Source organism: Silene latifolia, chromosome 11 (genome assembly GCF_048544455.1).
Source record: "Silene latifolia isolate original U9 population chromosome 11, ASM4854445v1, whole genome shotgun sequence".
Taxonomy (NCBI): domain Eukaryota; kingdom Viridiplantae; phylum Streptophyta; class Magnoliopsida; order Caryophyllales; family Caryophyllaceae; genus Silene; species Silene latifolia.
Genome location: NC_133536.1, coordinates 149,087,516 through 149,100,446, shown reverse-complemented (window position 1 = coordinate 149,100,446; position 12,931 = coordinate 149,087,516). Strand labels below are relative to the sequence as shown.

Genomic DNA, 12,931 nt, shown 5'->3' with positions numbered 1-12,931 from the left:
AGACGAGCTTTTGTGCCTCCCCCCGGTCCGAGACATACATCAATGTCAGGGCCCGGATGGACATTACAGCATCGACCTCGCTCAAAGTAACCCGGCCTATCAGAACATTGTAGGCGGACGAACCATCAATGACCACGAACTCAGACCAAACATTCTTGGCCGCATCTGTCTGGCCGAACATCACCGGCAACCTAATTGACCCCAGGGGTACCAGGCCGGCCCCCGAGAAGCTGTATAGTGGGTTGGTGCAGGGGCTCAGGTCCTCAATCTTCAGACCGAGATTGAGGAAGCATTCCCTGAACATGATGTTCGTGTAGGCGCCTGTATCAATTAGGCACCTCTTAACCAAGTGGTTGGATATGTCCGGGTGGACTACCGGTCGGTCCTTTGTGCGGGGCTACGACTCCTTCGTAGTCTTTCTTTCCGATGGTTATATCGGGGACGGTGGAAGCGGGGATCGCTGTGGTGGGCACAAAGTTGATGGCTTGGTAAAGCTCATTTAGGTGCCGTTTGTGCCCATTAGCTGACCCTCCGTTCTCGTTTCCTCCGGTAACCACCTGGATCACTCCCATCCTATGGAATACTGATTTCCTATTCGCCCCGTCGGAGCTCGTTTCTGGGTCCCCAGCTACATACTTGCTGAGGGCCCCTTTTCGGATCAGCTCCTCGATGGCGTTCTTCAGATGCCGACAGTTGTCGGTCTTATGGCCGGGCTGGCCGTGGTAATCTCAAAATTGGCTTGCGTCGCCTTCTGCCCTCGTCTTGGGGGGTTTTGCCCATTTCTGCCCTTCATTCTTGCTCAAGGCGAAGACCTCGGCCGGTGATTTGACCAGGGGGGTGAGACTGTTGTACCGCTTATGGGTGTATGGTCCCGAACTCCCCCCGGCGCCCGCCGAGTTCTGCCTCCTGTTCGATCTCTCAGGCCGTGATCGATTACTGTCACAGCGACCTTCATCAGCGTTCTCCCAGCGGCTCCTCCTTTCTGGGTGCCCAGCTTCACTGTGGCCTACCCAGGTCTTGTGGTAGTCCTCCACCTTTACGGCTCGATCGGCCATCTTTCTGGCGGAGTCCAGGTTGAGGACCTTGCACTTGATCAGCTCATTTTTGAGCTCGCCTTTCGGGAGGCCTTTCATCAGTGCGAAGGCCGCCAGTTCGGTGTTCAGCTCACGGATCTGCTGAGCTTTCGCGTCGAACCTCTTCACATAGCTTCGTAGAGACTCGTCCTCCCCCTGTCGGATAGTGAGGAGATCCGATGTCTCCACGGCCCTTCTCTTGTTGCAGGCGTACTTGGCTATGAAGTTATCCCTTAGGTCGGCGTAGCAGTATACCGAACCATTAGGCAGCCCCTTGTACCAACTCTGAGCCATCCCATGCAGGGTTGTTGGGAAGACTCGGCACCATACCTCATCAGGCTGTTCCCATACCGACATGTAAGACTCGAAAGCCTCGGCGTGGCCGGTTGGGTCACTGTCCCCTTTGTATGATAGGGACGGCAGCTTCAGTTTGGTCGGCACGGAGACTTCGAGGACGTAGGCACTGAGGGGCTGTCTGACCACGTGTCGAATGACACGTGGTGATCGGCTCCTCGTAGACCTAGTCCGGCTTCTCTCCCCGTGGCGGGAAGGGCTTCTTGTTGCCCGACTTTGGATAGTCGGACTTCTTTCTTCATTTCTTCGGGGCGGACCTCGTTGTTGCCGCGGCGACGCTGTCCTCCCGCGAGTGGGGGAAGGACTTTGGTCTGCCACATCGGGCGCGGCACGGGCTCCGCCGGCGTCCTAGTATGCATGGCTCCTTGTATCGCCCCCGGACAAGTTGTTCGGGGTCACTTTATGGGCCCTGGTCACCTGCGGGTGTGCTGCCGTCACCGTCGTTGCGGCGGGGGTGATCGGCGTATTACCCATCAAGTCCAGGAATAGCTTCAGTTTGGCTGCATCGACCACGTGTCCCATGACAGTGACTTGGCCGGCAGGCAGCGGCGTTTCTGGTAGTATTGGCATCCCGTACGCCGGTTGGATTACTCGGCCGGTCGGGGAATGCCTGATCTCAGAATTAGGGACTGTGTCATCTTGGTAGAATGCAGTTTTGTCGCTCACAATTACTTCTTGTTGTTTTGACATCTTCTTAGCTTGTTGGGTGGGTTTTGTTTTGTGTTTTTTTTTTTAAGGGATTTGACTAGCTTTTAGTATTGCCTTTCCCACAGACGGCGCCAATTGTTCCGGGTCTGATTCCGGAGCAGGATTTGTTACCACGTAAGCTTGTAGAATGATGACTTTGCTTGACTCTTCCTTTCGGCCTCTCCTGAAACAATGAACAAACTGAGGGCTCGGCTTGGTACCGAGCGAACTCACTCCGACGCTCAAGTCAGTAAACTTAAAGAGATTAAGTTGTGTGTTACTTGGCAAAGTATATTGTAGAGAGATAAGGGAGTTAATACCAGATGAATAGTGAGTTTATTTGATTATTTTCGAATCCTTTTCTCAATGAGAGAAGTGGAGTATTTATAGGCTTTCACCTTTTGTCACGTAGTGGCCAAGTGGCCAAGTGGCAGAGCAGGTGGAAAGACTGTTCTACCCTCGGCCGAGGGACCCATGGCTGGCCGGCTGGCCGAGTTGACTCCATGCCGAGGGGTCTTGGATGTGAGTACGCGGATATGCCTCCCGGCTGGCTAGTTGCCCAGCCGGGACCCAGGTGACAGGCCGACATGCTGCGTCGGTTATGCTGTCTAATACGTTGACTTGCTGTGGATATCTTTGACCTTGCTCAATATGTTGACTCGGTCAGCGGGTGCAGAATATGCCCCATCAAAAAGAATAGCCACTTTCCTCATCTAAGTAGCGGAAAATATCTATAAGGGAAGCAATTCAAGGGTACACACTCCTTCATAGATGCAATTTCTTCAAACTACTAAGCCTAGAAGGATACCAGTAAATCACCTCCAAATTGTGTCAAGCTAGGGTACCTTTGTCCTCAATCGTTAAATGCTTTTGTCAAGAGTAGACTCCTTATGGTGTTAGAAACACTGGAGGATCGCGGAATTCCCCCTCTTGCCTAGACAAGTAGAAGGGTCGTCCCCTCTATACCATGCACAAAAATGGATACGGTGGATAAAGGGATCGATAGATATTTGAGTTTCACTTTGGGAGTTTGCTTTCATTTTTGTTTTTCCCCCCAATTTCATGTGGCATATAACATTTGAGAACACTTTCTTGCCATTTCTTTTTGATTTTTGGCAATTCAAAACTTGACAACTTTCAACTTTTCTTTGCATTTCTTTTGAACATTTTCAAAGTCACCCCATATGTAGTGAGGATGGCTTATATTTGAAGCTTTAGGAGTTCTATTTTTGTTCCTCTTTTCATTTGATGCATTTTTTTGCAAACTTTCTTTCACTTTTCATTTCATTGAACTCAAATCAATTTCTTTTTGTACCCATTCCCTTTGATGACAAAAATGTATGGTAGAACATGGATGATGGATGGATGGATGCATGGTTTCAAGGGTCACCTTGGAATAAACGGTAGCCAAGGAGTTATCACACCACAAGGTACTCTTGACTAGGCCTTAATCCATGGGTCAAAGGATACTAGCATGACACATCCTAGGGTGTTTTACAAGTATTCTAACAAGCAAAGTCTTAAGAAGAAAAAGCATCTACTAGGGCCTATATACACTTGTCAAGCTTCCCAAGTAGACGGTTTCGCAAAATTTTCTAACATGCAACTACATGCCATGATGCAACTAACATATAAACATTCTAATGCAAATGATTCTACCAACTAATATGACATATAAACTAAATGTAAGTCCTAAGTTCACATTGTTGTACCGCATCAATCAAAATAAAGCCACATAGTCATTAACATAAAGAGGAAAAAGGAGATTGGAAAGATCATACCATGCGGTCTTCAATATCCTCATGTCTCGGATGTGGCGTAGTCGATAAATGTGAACAAGGGTAAAACAAACACAATATATACAATAATATATACATGACTACACTACAAAGGAAATGAACTTGTTTTTGGTTTTTCAATTTTTCACATTTTTATGGTTTTTTGAAATTTTCAATTTTTTTTTTGGATTTTTGAATAGAAGTTAAGTTAGAATTCCCCATCCCCACACTAATATGGGCATTGTCCTCAATGGCCAAAATGATGGAAAATCATGCAAGTATGATGCATGAATTCTACACTAAATGCAAGCTACACTAATCTACACTACATGATGCATGGGTTTTTGTTTGTGACAGAGAGGATAATTTAGATTACCTCCCGTTGTGTATGTATGTACTTCCCCAAACCGAGTTAGACATTATTTCTAATGTCCTAAGGTTGGGTGTAGTTTATGCACACACAATGCAATGCATGAAACTAAATTTGTCATTTTGGATTTTCAAAAGTGGGAACAATAAAATAAGAACACCTCAATGGGGCCGAGGTGTTAGTCCTCTATGTTGCTAGGACTACTCCAATCATGATCAAGATAAATAAATAAAACAAAAAAGTAGACAAACCTCAAGAGGGTAGGAGCCTCCAAAGCTTGCTAATCTTCCATCATATCATCACTATCATCATCTTCCTCAATAGAAGTGGACTCATCACCACTTCCCTCTTCACTTTCTTGTTCACTTTGTTCATTATCCTATTCTTCTTCTTCACTAGCCCCTTCATCAATGCCATCAACAACCGCATCACCGACAACCTCATCGTCACCCGGACTCTCATCCCTAGTTGCACTCGGAAAGAAAACTTACCTATCCTCCCAACTAGGCAAAGGACATGAAGGATCAAGGAGTCCTTGCCTAGCTAAATGAAGGAGGGGTGGATATTGGGCTAAGTAAGCATCTTCCCGATCCTTAAAAGCTTGCTTGTGCATCTCTTGCATAAGAAGAGTCATATAATCTTTGCTTGCTTCAACACCTTCGGGTTTGAACTCTTTGTACTTGAAAGGATAGGGTGGTGTGACAATGGAAGAGGAGGGCATTTCAATTTCACCCTTTTGTTGCTTGATGATGTACTCGGCCTCTTTTGAAAGGGGAAGGAGATAGTTGGTCCGGTGGACACTTAAACGACAAATCTTCGAAGGCAAAGTAAAAGATCTAGCCTCACTAGTGAGCCACCCATACTTGGTGTCAAGAGGGTTATGAGAGACCCACTTGTATTTGTTTATCATAGTATCAATATCAATGAGATGACCACCCTTTTTCGTCACATACTTGCTATCCTTGTTGAAGTTCGGATCAAAATATTTAGCCAAAAGAGTGACTAGACCTCCATTCACAATAACGGTAGTGCCTTGCTTCCCACAATCAACATTTAGCCATCTATCCACCAAAAGCCTTAGAGAGTTGAAAGGCTTGGTGAATTCCCTTTCAATGTTCAAGGCCGACTCAAGAAGAACAAAATCGAGCTTGGTAAAGTGGTTGGTGTCTTTTCTTGCAATGATGGTGTTCCCTATGACCTTGTGCCACACTCTAATGTCCGGATGGTGGACTAATAGAGCGCGACTAGCATGATAGTTCTCAAATTTCCTTCCGGAAATCGCCTCCCAAAGAGGAGCGGGGTCATACTTGCCAACATTCTTGAAATAACTATGTGAATCATCAAGACCCAATGCTTTACCCATTTCCTCAAAGGAGATGCGCCTACTAACATTAGCTAGGCGGAACTCGATGTTTTACATAGTCTCAACCTTTTTAACTTTCAAAGAACTCAAGAATTCTAAGGTAAGGGAGGGGTATGTCAATTCTTTTGTTGTAAACAATTTTTCCAACCCCATGGCTTTAAAGAAGGCTCTAGTTTGCTCAAGGACACCCAACTTATCTAAGGCATCTTCACAAATAAACTTGGTGGATAGAAAGGATTTTCTAGCAAACTTGGCAAAAGTTTCCCTATGGGATTTGGAAATGAAAATTACCTCCGGATAGTTCGAAAGTTGAGCAATTTCCGGAGTAGTTGAAGTTGTTGCTTCCAAGGGAGGTTGTTGTTGTTGCACTTCCAAGTTCGAGCTAGCTACCACCATAGCCAATGAGGCTTTCTTTGCTTGAAGACTCTTTTGTCTTGTTGATAGTGCCTTTGCCTTTGGTGCCTTTGTTGCTCCTTTTGTCCTTGCCATTGATGCTTGAACCAAGAAAAGAGTAAAAATCTTCAATTTATAAGTATACCCAAATCGATTTAAAGATGAAAGGCTTTGCCTTTATAAATTCAAAAATCGACTCAAAGGTTGAAGATTTGTTGCTTGGTTTGATTTTTGTTGAAAGAGGAGTGATTAATTTTTGTTAAAAGGATGATTTGATTTTGATGAATGTGTTTGAGGAAATCTTGTTTTTGTGATGGAGAGGATGAGGGTTTTGAGTTTTGGGGTTTATGGGTAGTGTTATGAATGAAGGAATGAAGAAATGAATGAGGGAGGGGGTTTATAAAAGACCCGAAAAATTTGAAATGCAGGGGAAAGACGGGCGGATTTCCTTCGGGACGCCCGGATTCTGTCTGTTCTGGGTTGGGAAATTCTCGCCTAAAGACGGGCGAATTCTAGCAAAGACGCACGGATTTATAACTGAGGGACGGCCGACTTTCGGTGAAGACGGGCGGATTCCTTTCCAGGGATTTATCTTGTTTTTCTCAGCCAAAAAGACGGGCGTCTTCTCTTGCAGGACGAGCGTCTTTATGAGGACGGGCGGATTCTTTGCAGGACGCCCGGATTTGCTAACATTCCCAAAATTTCAAAAATTCAGCTCATGAAGAACGGGCGGATTTGGACCAAGACGCCCGGGTTGCCTGAAGATGGGCGTCTTCCCTTGAAAACGCTCGGATTCTTCCCCTTTTACCCGGATTCAGTTCTATCCGTGTACTTGCATATCCCTTGTCATTTTTCATTCTTCAAAATCTCGTGTTCTTCATTGAGGGGGCACTACTAAGGCATGGATAGCCTAGGCAATTGCTATCCCCACACTAAGCTAAAGCACTACACATCAATTGAAATTATTAGTCCCTCCCTCACTTCTCTCAAACATGATAATTATCTTGATCAAGGCATAAAAATCCAAAAATGACAAAAAATGCAATATGAGAATTAAAATGCGAGTTAGGGAGTTAGAAATATTTACAAATGGTGGTATAGGGAGGACTCCACCAAACTCTCATCCTTAGTGAGATGTCATGGGGGCATGTCCAAGGTGTTGTTGATGTTGCTCAACACCTTGAAGAAGTAATCAAAAGCTTGTTCATTGTCGTGATAAAGATCTTCAATAGATCTTTGCCCTTGTTTTCGGTCTTGATTGATAGCATTACCAATATAGGGATTGAAAATCCCTTCAAACTCATCGTCCCAAAGACCACAAACTTCATCTACTTGATCACTAAAGATCTCTCGAGTTGATAGAGACAACTCTCCCATTTTCTTTTCTTGGCCAATGAGGCCATCTTCTTCATTGCTTGATTTTGGTGAGCTTTGCAAGCTCTCTTTGTTATAATTCACTTGCTTTTTGAATGGAGCATCTTCAATTTTCTTCTTCCATTGGAGTTCCGACTTTTTCCTATCATCCTTCCGGCTATAATGATCAATCATAAAACATGGTTCATGCAAACGGGGAGCTCTCATAGTCTTGTCAAGATTGAAAGTTATACTCTCATCTCCCACTTCTAGAGTGAGCTCTCCATATTTTACATCAATCACCGCACCCGCGGTGTGTAAGAAAGGTCTTCCTAGAATGATTGGAATGTTGGAATCTTCTTCCATATCAACAATGACAAAGTCCACCGGGATGAAAAATTTCCCAATTCGTACGGGAACATCTTCCCATATCCCTAATGGTGTCTTCGTCGATCTATCGGCCATTTGGAGTATGATATTGGTGTATTTAAGCTCTATCATCCCCAACCTTTTACTCACCGAGTACGGCATAACACTCACACTAGCCCCTAGATCACATAAGGCTTTGTTGATCGTGGTGTCGCCAATGGTACACGGTATTGAGAAGCTTCCCGGATCCTTGAGTTTTGGAGGTGAACTCCCTTGAAGTATTGCACTACTCACCTTAGTGAAGGCGATAGTCTCAGGCTTCCGGATCGACTTCTTCTTTGTGAGGATGTCTTTCATGTATTTCGCATAGGCCGGCACGTGATTGATTAATTCCGTGAAAGGAATTAAGACTTCCAAATTCTTCACAATTTCCATAAATTTTCCAAGTTGGTCATCAAATTTGGGCTTGGCTTAACGACTTGGAAAAGGAAGTCTAATCACAATGGGCTCCCTCTCCTTGACCTTGTCTTCATTTTTCTTTGAAATTTCTTCTTTTGATGATTCTCCATCCTTGGAGTTTTGCACAATTGCTTCCTTGTCACTAGCTTCCACAACTTTATCCTCAACTTGCTTTTTCGGTGCTGCATACCTTGTACCACTTCTCAAGTGAATGGCACTAACCGTTTCATGTCTTGGGGGATTACTTTAAGGTGGTAATTGCCCCTTTTGTCTTTGTGAGCTTGAAGATGCTAGTTGAGTCAATTGGGTTTCCAACATTTTGGTGTGAGCTAGGATGTTGTTGATGGTGGTTTCCTTTGATTGACTATCCTTTTGCATTTGAGTGAAAAACTCTTGTTGATTCTTTTGCATTTGAAGGACCGCTTTTTGAACATCAAAACCTTGGTCATTTTGTTGATTGTATGGAGATTGATTTTGGTAACCTTGGTTTTGGTTGTAAAAGGGTCTTTGATTTTGGTTCCTCATGGGAGGTGGGGTGTATGTTGTTTGAGGGTTTTGAACAATTTGGCTTTTGTATGAGAGATTTAGATGGAATTTGGTGTTTTCATTGTAATCGTTGGAATAAGGGGTACCACTCTTGTATGCTTGGAAAGCATTCACTTGTTCATTTGTTCCCCTACATTCACTTGGGTCATGTACCAAAGTTCCACAATTCTCACATATCCCACTTGGGATTGATGAAGATGCCGTCATGGCATTAACATGATGCTTTGGTGATTTTGAGGCTTCTTCAAGTCTAGCCATAGCCTTTTCAAACTTCAAATTGATGGTATCAATGTGAGCACTAAGTTGAGCACCCAATTGAGTAACGGTGCTTTCCTCCTCTAGTAGCCTTGCGAGGTCTACTATATTGTGAGTTATGGACCGCCATTTCCTCAATTTTGTTTCAAGTTTGATTGTCATCAACTTCGGTGAACATTCCATTTGATCCCATGTTGAGAATGTTCCTTGAATCTTCATATAGACCGTTCCAAAATTGTTGTACCAAGAACCACTCGCTAAGTCCATGGTGAGGACATGAGCGACAAATTCCTTTGAACCGCTCCCAAGTTTCATACAAAGATTCTTCATCCCTTTGCTTAAAACCCGTAATTTGAGCTCTTAGCATGTTAGTATTTTTCGGTGGGTAGAACTTTTTGTAGAAAGCTAGAGCCAACTTTTTCCAAGAATCAATTCCGAGAGTGGCCTTATCAAGGCTCTTCAACCATTGTTTCGCGGTGCCAATTAGAGAAAAAGGAAATAAGACCCATCGAATTTGGTCTTGAGTTACACCGGTTTGAGAAATTGCATCACAATAATCGCAAAAAGCCTCCATATGAGAGTGAGGGTCTTCACTAGGCATCCCCCCAAATTGGCTTCTTTCGACTAATTGAATAAATGCGGATTTGGCAATGAAATTTCCGGTTAGATGTTGTGGTGTGGGAGTACCATTGGGTAGGTTCTCCTCGGTGGGTATGGAATGTGATGAAAACTTAGGCATTGTAGGTTGATTTTGTGTTGTATTTTTTGTTGGTTTCTCCTCACCTTCTCTTGCAAAAGGGTTGATGAACTCAATAGTTGGTTGAATATCTACAACCTCACCAATACCTCTCAAATTTCTCCTAGCAAGTCTTCTATTGTTTGTCAAAGTTCTTTCAATTTCACGATCAAAAGGTAACAAGCCACCTTGTGACCTTCTAGACATGCAAAATATCAAACAACTCGAAAACAATTAGAACAAACATTGAGGAGTTTTACTTCCCCAAGGCAAAGAAAGACACAACTAATAACAATATAAGAAAATCTAAATCAAGTTAACACCGTCCCCGGCAACGGCGCCATTTTTGGTCGGACTAAATCTTTTCGGTAACTTGTCGTTAGGAGCACCTAGACCAAAACACAATTTATAGCTTCACAAACAACTCTACAATTAGTAAAGAGGCAAGTAAAGGTCGGATCCCAAGGGACGGGAATTGAGATGAGATTTCTATTGCAACTAGTGGTGTCTTAGGGGTGTCACAATTGGGGTTGATGTAGAAAGTCACTAAACTAAATAGCAATGAAAGTAAATAAGCAAGATGAATTAAAAAGGGTTGTAAACAATTGATAAAAAGCACTAGGGTGTCATGGGGTCATAGGGGATTCATGGGAATTGATCATACAAACATGTTCTCAAATTATAAGCAAGCAATTATTGTTGTGATGGATCGAGTTGGGTTATATCTTACAATCCTAGGAAAGTTTGGGTCCCGGAGCCGAATCGATTAGATTGTACAACACCTACAAGTCGACTTAGTCTTCCCTACTCAACAACATGCATGGTCTAATGAGACTCGAGTTGGTTTATGTCTTACAAGTCTCATTGAAAAGATAGGTGATGGGTAAAAAATGCAAGGATTCATAGGCTCGCATTTCATCAAACATAACATGTGCATGAGTTGAGATCATAACAAGCAAGCAAATAAACTATGAAAGCATATTAATTTAAGCATGAATCATTCCCCATGTTGGTTTCCCCTAATTACCCATTAACCCTAGCTATGGAACTACTCACTCATTATCATGTTGAACATGCTAGCAAGGTTATCAAGCATACCAACAAAGTGAAACATGATGAACAAATAAAAGTAATTAGCAATAATTAAAAAGGGATTAAGAGAATTATACCTACTAATGATTCCAATAACAAAGCAAAGAATAAAAGAAGTACTTGATGCTTGATTGAGAGGTTGTCAATCTCCCAATAATAACCCAAATAATCTTCGATTACCCAAAATAAAGGATGAACAAAAGAGAGATTAAGGAAATAAAACTTGTATTAAAACTTGATTAATTGTTGATTACAAAACTAAAGAGAGATTTGATTGATATTAACTACACTAGAGATTGATAAGAAGAACATGCTCTTCTAATTAGACTAATGGGGTATTTATAGTGGGGATTAGGTGTAGGAATTAGGGTTAACTAAGGGCTTAAATGACGATTAAGTCCCTAATTAGGGAAACGCCGGTATTTTTGGAAGGATGAGCATCTTTCTTGAAGCTTGAAGAACGAAGTTGTGCTGCCTTGGAATCCGTGCGTCTTAGGCTTGGGACGGCCGGATTCGTGAGTTGCTGCCCGGGCGTCTTTGGGAGAAGACGGGCGTCTTCTGGTTGCTGCTGCCCGAGCGTCTTTGGGAGAAGACGCACGGATTGTGGCTTGGTGGACGGGCGTCTTCTTGGGAAGACGCACGGATTGTCATGCAGCGTGCTTTCTTCTTCTTTTCTTCCCTTTTCTTCATATAATCCTTGGGGATTTCCTCGGGGATGCAAGGATCTTTCCTCATCATTGCCCATCTACTATAATATGTACAAAGGCCTTCTAATCTTGTCTCTCCTTGATGCTTGGTCATTGAATTCAATCAATTTAGTCTCGTTTTGCCATGAAAATGCAAGGTTTGCACTCCTTTCCTACCAAGGACACAAAACCTCAAAGAATATGCAAAACAAAGAACTAAAGACAATAAATGACCCAAATATGCACTAAAAAGCATGGGAACAAGGCTAATTCGGGGACTAAATATGCTCTAATTATGGTCACATCACACATATACTCACTAATTCTACCAAACTTCACCACACACGAACCAGATGCAATTATCATGCCTATATCAACTTCAACAGAGTCTCGACCACAAATGGTTCCAACGTAATCAACATACACGTTAAGCACGTACTCACGGACTCCACATTCCCATACCCAGTGACTGGCTTAAGTACAATGGGGCCAAGATTTTGAAATGAGGGCGCCTACTCACCCAAAATCTTGCATCAGCTGGGGCTCCCATTATACATACACCAGGTTCATTTTATTAGACTCACGACGTTCATTAGGTTAATTTGTTACAGGTTCCAAAATCGTCGCTCTGATACCACTTTGTAACACCCCCATATTCTGAGGAGCCTTAACTAGACCTTCCTTAGCATATAAGGGCGTTACCATCTCGGTTGCCCGAGGTAAGTAATCATCAAAAGTCGATAAAAGAACAATTATGGTTACATTTACAAACGTTACAACCAACTAACAAAATAAAGATACAACTCATCAACTACACACTATCTCTACCAGAACTCGTAACGACTCATTCCCGCCAGGAATCCAGCTATCAACCACATCAACACCTGCTAAGACTGACTGTTCACCATAAGGGATCACGGCAGACACATAAACAAACAAGACAACCACACAAGGCCAGTAACTGAGGCAAGACTCAACATGAATCAACATCAGTTATTAACACAACACAGCACAACCAGTCACACACAATCACACCACTCCAATCAATCTCCGTCACCGACTGTCCACTGGACCAGCCCTGCCAGTGGGGGACCGCAACCGTACCCACCAAATCTCCGCTCATCATACCGAGCGATAACCCTGACCCATTAATGTGCACATCCCCTCCCGTGGCGGGTTCCACAGAGGGCGAAACTAGGGCGTGAAGCCACTCCTGCAAGTGACTCCACTCATCCGAGGACGCACCTCGAGAACTAGAGACAACCAATCACAGACAGCTGCAATACAACAATAACAACCAAACTGTATACACCAACCAATTACCGCATATACGCTGCCACACAAACACTACAACAACACGACAATCACGACTCAACAACCGACACACTAGACCATCCACAGGAACTGAGTAGGCGAA

At 43.5% G+C, this 12,931-nt stretch overlaps 1 non-coding gene across 1 annotated transcript; it reads left to right on the top strand.

Moving 5' to 3' along the window:
* The first annotated feature begins 9,260 nt into the window (after window positions 1-9,260).
* LOC141615468 (small nucleolar RNA R71) lies at window positions 9,261-9,367 on the top strand. Its single transcript, XR_012529889.1, has one exon. It is a non-coding gene; the product is annotated as a small nucleolar RNA R71 (small nucleolar RNA).
* The last annotated feature ends 3,564 nt before the right edge of the window (window positions 9,368-12,931 follow it).